Below are 8,052 nucleotides of genomic sequence, written 5' to 3' on the forward strand. Positions count from 1 at the left end.
ACAATACGCCAATTAGCACAAATGGTAAGTTCCGACAGTGCCTACAAGTGTGCTTACTGGCCGCTAGATGGCAATACCGGTTTCATATGTATACACCTGGTACTTTTCCTTTTTTTCTCAAGTTCCTTCTCCGCCACGTGTTGAAAAATATAGATATTATCTTTAGTGCTTCTACCTTCTATGAAACCTGTCTGATTCTCTGGTAGTACTCCATTATCCCTTATTTCCTTTCTTAAAATTTGGCATTATCAATCCCTCCCTCCACTCCCCTGGATATCCTTAACCTTTCCATACTCCTTTCATCTTTTCATCTTGCAACTTCTTTTCATTTTATAATTTACTTCTCTTCCAACTGTTCGTCCTCTTTTCACTCGCGCCTTGAAACATTTCTTTAAAATACATCTCCCATTCATGTATGGTAATCTTATCTACTCTTTCCCCTGTTTTCCTCCTCATTTTATGAATAAACTTCCATGCCTCCCCTTCTATTTTAATTTTTCTTATTTCCTCCTGTAATTCTTTCTTCTAATGTTCCTCTTTCTGTTTACATAACTCTTTATACTCCTTCCTGGCTGCGACGTAATTTTGCCTTTTCCTTTTCCCCTCCTCCAAAGTTTATACTCTTTTTTACCTCTTTTTCTTACATTCTTTGTCCCAACAAATTTTTGTCCAATTTTTATCTTTCTACGGTCCATTCATAAATTTATTTTTAACTCTAGTATTCTTGAGCTTTTCTTTTAATTCCTCCAATACTTCACTCAACACTATCATCTGAAACTCTAACTTTTCTGTTTTTTCTATGAAATATTTTTTTGCTTCTTCATTCAATACACACTTCATTCTCGATTAATTCTCGCGTATCATTTCTTAATGAACGTGTTGCTTCTCACATGTGTAAATTCCCCTTCTTGGGCCCCTTTCTTAATACCATTAGGTATGTACCACCTTTGTCTCTCTCCCCCTTCTAGTACCTCAATTTTTTGCCTATTTATCTCTCTTCTCTCAGTTTATTCACTTCCTTCACTAGATTTTGTGACGTTCTTTTCAGCCTTTTTCGTCCCTCTCCTTTACTGTTTTGTTCCTTGTTTGTGTCTTCCATGCCCATTACTTCTGTCGGCTCTATAATTCCCTCTTCTTTGATATTTCTTTCTTGATTTACTGGAGATCTCATCATTTTGGTGATTTTCTTAAACCGCGTTGTACTAAAAAATTATCTAAACTTTCATTCAGGTCCCATTTTCTCTTGTTCAGCGCCGATATGGCTTCTAGGACGTTTTCACTGTGCGTTCTGTATCTTAAACCACTTACGTTATCCCAACTGAGTTTCTTTCCCAGCGAACAACCTCTTAACCTCGCTGTTACTAAAATGATTTTATTATCTTGCTTGGGCGTCAAAAACTTTAAATCATCATCTGAGTCATTTTCAAGTAACTCATTAAAATTCCTGCTTTCCTCTATCTCTGAGCTATCCTCCTGATCCGCCATTCATTACTTTCAGAATTAATTTTTCTTAAAATTTACATCTAATCTGCCTCCCCCGTTCACTCTCTCTACTTATCTCCCCTACGCAGTAACCCTCTTTTACTATCTGTTTTACTGTTAGTTTTCAAAACTAACGTCACTTTCCAATTATCCTGACTTATGCACATTAATTTTTTTTTAAATTTTAATAATTCTAAACACTGAAAATTATATGCTTTCTAATTGTGTACTTTAAAAAATTACAAAACGCACAAATTATGAAATCGGGAAATCTTAAAGTGTAATATTTCTCTCCTGACTTTATCCCGTTTTTCTCTCGGTTCAAGTTTCTCCCGATTTTCTCCTCGTTCTCGCGATTCTCCCGAGTTGGTGGCCACCCTGCAAGCTTATGCTGTGTTCATAAAATTTTGCCTCTTCATTTAACAAAAACTATAATTTTCTATTTTAAGTATCAGAAAACCTAAGATTTGTTAACGAATGAAAAAACCAAAATTAATTTGTGTTTTCATTCATTCAAGAAATTTAAAAAAAAAACATTTTTTCAACGTATCATAAAAAATTGTTGTTGAATGATTATGCAAAATAACTTGAAACATTACGCAAATGTCACTAAGTTTTCGTATTGCTCTAGTTTTGTTAATTTTTTTAAAAATAATTTTATTTTGTACAGAAAGATAGAATGTGCAGTGTTAAATTATAAGCAAAAACTAAGCCTCTATTTTGACCCCCTCAAATGGAAGATTTGAAAATTTGCCCCCATGAAAGCGCTAAAGTAGGGGCAAAAATCGTATTGAATATCCTCTACTTTAAAACCTTAGTCCCTGAAAAAATTAACGTTAAGAGCGACAAAGTAGGGCCTATATTTCGACTCTATAAAAACTACAAACTTTTTATATTAATCATTTTTTATAGGACGCACAATTTTGCTCTTAATCTTTAAAAACTATCATTCAAAATAAAAATAATATATTATTAATAAAATAACACAGGCTACAGTAAAAAATGAATAAATAAAGTTGTTCAACAAAAAAGATCTACAAAGTAGTAAATTTTGGTTATAAAAATACATCAAAATGAAAAAAGCTTATTTTTTGAAAAACGACAGAAGTTACAGTAAAATTTTGATTAAAAAAATTATTCGAATAAAGTATATCTACAAACTTTCTCCAAACTACTTAACGCTAGGTCGCGTATTCCTTGTTTTAATTGTGAAAAATAAAGTTAAAACTAAACAAATTAAATTTTTGGAAAAACGACGCAATGTGCTATAAAATGTTTAATAACAAAATTGTTCGCCCAAATTGGATCCAAAAATTTGCTTTCTATAATTTTTTGATCGGACGTCTGGTAGCTGCAAATAAAACTTATTTAAAATGACAGACCATATGTTTTTCTCTTCTTATTTAATGTCTCTCAAACCTTGATTGGAGTCTAATGAGCCAACTTTGGATTTGTTTTCCCCGCAAGGAGGGAGATAGTGTCGCTGACGGGTGACGTGGCGACAAAGGATTTTAGCCCCTCATTGTCCGCATCTTGAACAGTCGTTGTGTGTGTTGTGGTTTTTCAGAAATATATTGTATTCAAAATTTTCGTGAAAGATGGATTAAGTGCTTTTGGAATTGGATATCATAATTTTCTCAAGAAAATGAGGACTTTTGGAAGCGGGCGTCATTCATGTTAGCATTGAACAACGTTGAGTAAGGCTACTTAAAAATTGAATATTTGATTTACAGGTAATTTTTGCATAATTAACAAATATTTTTGCATATCTGAGATTCTGCCCTTTGATATCCTGGATATTGTCAGGTGAAGTCTTCCTTTTGGTATCTATTGTGAACGACGCTGTGCAGTGAGAATGCATTCATTAAAATTTCGAAGACATAAAATAGATACTTGTAAATAAATAAATATTCTATTATATATTTCATTTATGTTTCAATATTTATCTTATACAGAACTGCTGTATGTGTATTCATTAAATAACATTTTTGTTAACACCTGCAGAAGGATATGTTAGCACTATAAAAATTAGTCATGTCGTTAATTTGAAAGTCTTCTGCGGGGGAGAAGAAAAGGTATTTATTATTTTTTGGTACCTTCAGGGGTTTGATGACCGACACAAAACGGAAGGAGGTTTTTGGGGAATTATAACCATTTTATAATTAATTTTCAATATATTTTTACTTGATTTTGGATTTACAAACTACAAAAATCAATCATTGACACCCCAGAATGAATGTGGCAAATTCGCGAACTTATGAAATGAACATTGCCACCCAATATCGAGGGTACTCCTTTTCGAAAAAAACTGCGTCTTTTCCTACAAAAGCACTCGAATTATAATAAATGATGTCCCTTGCTATCTAAAGCAACTAAATTGCATAATCTAACTTACCAATCACTTTTAATTTCTTTAGATTCAAAATCAATAACGTTGTCGTTCACTGAATGTACGGTGTGGTTCGTTGGGAATATGGTGTCTTTCACTGAATTTGAAATAAATTAATTCAGAATAAATATGACAATAGTTTGACAAAGAATAATCTCATTACTGGGTACTGTCCAAGGGTTTTTTCTTAAGGTGTCGGTTGTGCCACTGTTTACCCTATTCAGATTCCTGGCCCATGGGTAAATCACTAAGATGTTGAAAGTTGGTCTCTGGATAGCCTTATTTAGTATCTGTTTTTCTCCGTGTGGGTTTCTGCATTGCATAGGAGTTTATTACTACCTTCCTTGCTTTCTCATTTCCTGTTGTTTAATGTTCCTAAGACGAGACCCCTTGCTGGGGATCTATTTTGTCCATAAGATTGGCTCCAAGTCTGCAAACATTATGAAGTTTATGCAAATTCATGGGCACATCTGATTTTGATAGCCATGGACTTCTTGAAGATCAGATTGTCTTTGGTAGCTTCGATCACACATATTAGTAACCATTTTGTCACGTTTCTGAAATTTTAGTGTTTCTATAACAGCGAATTCCAGCACTGCAGACTACAAAAACATTCTCTCCGCTAATGATTGAATCCTGGGACATGTCCACCGCATCAAGATGGAACGTGTAGCCGGGCTCGAAAGTTACTACCACAACATCGGTCATTTTCAAGAGGATTCGTTGTCATCTATGTCATAAACAGCACCGTAGAATACTTCATGATAACATTACCCGAAAAAGGCCTTCGGATGAGGACTCGGAGCCTGCAAACAGTGAGAAGTTCATTTGGATTCGGAATTGAATTGAAACTCTTGCAGTCACCTACGTTTGGTTGGAATCGCGAAACCTTCTCGTTTGGATTTAAGTGGTCAACTCGTTCCGCTGACCGATTTATGTCGCCAGTCGGATTTCAGAGGTCCAGCGGGCTCTTCAATGCCCTTTGACGTCACGTCCCTACAAATTAAAATTCAGCTGGTGGTGTCACTCGTGAAATGGATGCTCCAGCTTGAACTTAGTAGAGCCAGTAATAGAATGTTCCCGAATAACTTTCGCATAGTGAAGCTTACTGGACAGCCTTTTTCATTTTCATGATAACGCATCTTCCACTGACTCTCTCATAGCAAATATTAAGGAATTTGAGCAGTTATCTACTTTGGTTCGTCGCGCACAGTGCAACCTCACTACGATCAGCATTTTCTCTTCATTAACTCGTCTAACAAGTGTGATAGCGCGATGTATGCGCTTTAAATTTCTTTCTCAGACTGCTGCAGATCGTTTCTTTGGACTCGTGGATCAGCGCCTTACTCCCGAAGAAATCGACAGCGCGTTTGTGACCTTGTTTCTTTTGTGATAAGATCGAATTCTCGGACAACACCTTTTAATAGGGAACTGCATTATGTCAATGACAGACGTTCTCTTTTGCTCAATCAACGTTTGACATGTGTTGATCCCGGACAGGGTGGACTTGTGCGATCTGCCTCTGCTGAAACATCTTTTAGGATCTAGAATCGCATCATTGCCACATTGTGTTGGTTACCAGTTGCGCGCTGCCACAATGCGGCAAATTGTGCTCCATAGTGGGCGGAACTGAATTTCTAATACACAGTAACTTATTGTGTGCGTCATGGTTGGTGGCACTAAACTCTTGACAACCATACGTGGCATTTGTTTCGTTCGGCGAACGAGGCGGGCGGAATGTTAATAATTGATTTGGCGTTGTTGTCCTTCTTTTGAGTGACCTTTGGGTTTCACTATTGACAGAATGGTTTTCACCCAATGTCTATTCTTCATGGAATTTTCCCTATGTTTTGGCTTTCAGGCCGTACTTTTTTGTTGCAGTCAGTACTCAGGTAGTAGCGTCATGTCTCTTTATTGACGAGATGCGGACCCTTTTTCCTGGAGTTCAGTATCAACCAAGGTTCTGAGGAGTGTGGCTTTTTCAATTCTTGAACCAGTTTAAATCTAGTGTGTTATTCGAGACCTTTTAATGAATATTTAATTTAAAGTCAGTATTTTCTTTGAACCATTCAGGTATTTTAGTCCCATTCTTTAAATCTGTGTTTCCTTCAATTTCGGTTTTTGTTAAGTGACTTTCCCGTCTCGATCGTCCACAATTAATTAAGTAACAATAACTGTATAAAAAAATGTAAAAATCCATTTCTAAAAATCATTTGAAGTTTTAGTTTCTGAATTATGAAATATTTAATCTGGACCAATCAGGAGCGCGGTATAAGCCGTCTTGCGTATGTGAGTGGGAATCCAATTTTGGTTTTTTTCTTCACTACCAAAGGAATTACTAAAAATAATACTAATTAATACTAATTAATATTAATTAATACTAATACTAATACTAATACTAATACTAATACTAATACTAATACTAATTACGAATTACTAAAATAGTTTTTGTTTTAATTGTGAAAAATAATAGTAAAAATAAAAAATAGAAATATGAAAAAACAAAAAACCTACAAAAAAAGTAGAAAACAAATTGTGCAACTAAAACAAATCTAAAAATTTTTCTCAATCACTTTTTTATTGGACGCGTTGTTTTAGTCTTAATCATAAAAATAATATTAAAGATAAAAATTGTGAAATTGTGGAAAACGCCAAAAGAAAGCTATAAATTTATTATTGCTTATTTTTTCATGGGAAGCATAGTTTTTCATATAATCTAATTGAAATCATACTAAAAATAAAAAATCTGCCCGCCACAATGGGACATATGCAGGCCAATATTCGTATGCAACTTTATATTCTAAATTTTTACCTAATTAAGTATAGTTAAAGATTAAATTGCTCAAATTACAAAGCTCAGGCTTTGAGGTACATATTCTCATTGCAAGAATTGTGCTACGCACTCGATTCTTGACAGACACATTCAATGTATATTTTTTTCCTGAATTAGCTTAAAATAATAATAAAAAAAACGACAATCTTTTCTCAAAGAATTCTTCCCTATCTCACGCTATTATGCTAAAAATAGGGGTTTTCTCATATTATTTTTTATGGGTGAAAGAAAATATCCTAAAAGTCTCCTTTAAGACGTTTTACGTGTCTCGTGCCTGTAGGAATTATGAAAGTCTGAAATTCCCCCTAAAACTTTTTCCCATATTTCGTGTCGTTTGGCTGAAAATTCGAATTTTAGATTTTGTATAGTATTTTCGACAAACATTAAGTAGGACATTAGCAAATGAGTTTTGGCGTTGATGTCATTTACTAAATAAATGTTATCCCATATTCATATATATCATCAAGAAATGTATATAGAGTCGACCGAAACCATTTCAAATCAGACAAGGTTCTACACTTGAAGTAGCAGAATCTCTCGGGGACGAATGATATTGTTTATTAAAAGAAATTAGACGATACTTATTTTTCCAATTTTCAACAGAAAAATGCTAAGAAGATTTATTATAGTAATAATTATTATATATATAAAATATATTATATATAACTGTGTATTATATGTATAAAAATAAATTATTATAATAATTATTATTAACAAGAAGAATGCGTATTTCAATTTTTTACATTCTTATTCATGAGAGTGTAATATAATCGTCCAAGTACTCGATCTCTGGTTTTTAACGGATACTTACGTTTCGACACTTACAGAGTCCGAAAATCATAATATTTTGTCCGTGTCCGTCGGCATGTATGTCTGTCTGTATGTCTCTCTTTCTGAACGTATGGTTACTAGAATGTTGTAGCTGCTCTAACTTTTGAAGGATTTGTCCAAACGAGTCAGCCTTTGATACACTTCTTAAGGTTCCCAAAATGAAGGTTAAGTTCGCTAAGAAGATATTTCCAACAAAACTGAAAAAAATAGAGAATTTTCAAAAATTAATTTTTTTCTTTAAATTTCAGAAATGTTTGTAAAAGTTTCATATAGATGGGTAGAAGAATTGCACAATTACCAATTTCAATTTTCAATTTCGATGAAAATTCTATTTTATTTATATTATGCCCCCTAAGGGTTTACATGAGTTCCATTCCTTACAATCTTTCTGCTTATATATATATATATATATATACCTAATACTGAAGTCAAGTCCGAATGTTTCAGCAGCCTCCTCCGCTGCTTTGTACAGAAACGCTCCTTTGCTCACTTCTTCGTGATTCCTGACCATTTGAAG

This window comes from Belonocnema kinseyi, chromosome 7 (assembly GCF_010883055.1).
Source record: "Belonocnema kinseyi isolate 2016_QV_RU_SX_M_011 chromosome 7, B_treatae_v1, whole genome shotgun sequence".
Classification (NCBI taxonomy): domain Eukaryota; kingdom Metazoa; phylum Arthropoda; class Insecta; order Hymenoptera; family Cynipidae; genus Belonocnema; species Belonocnema kinseyi.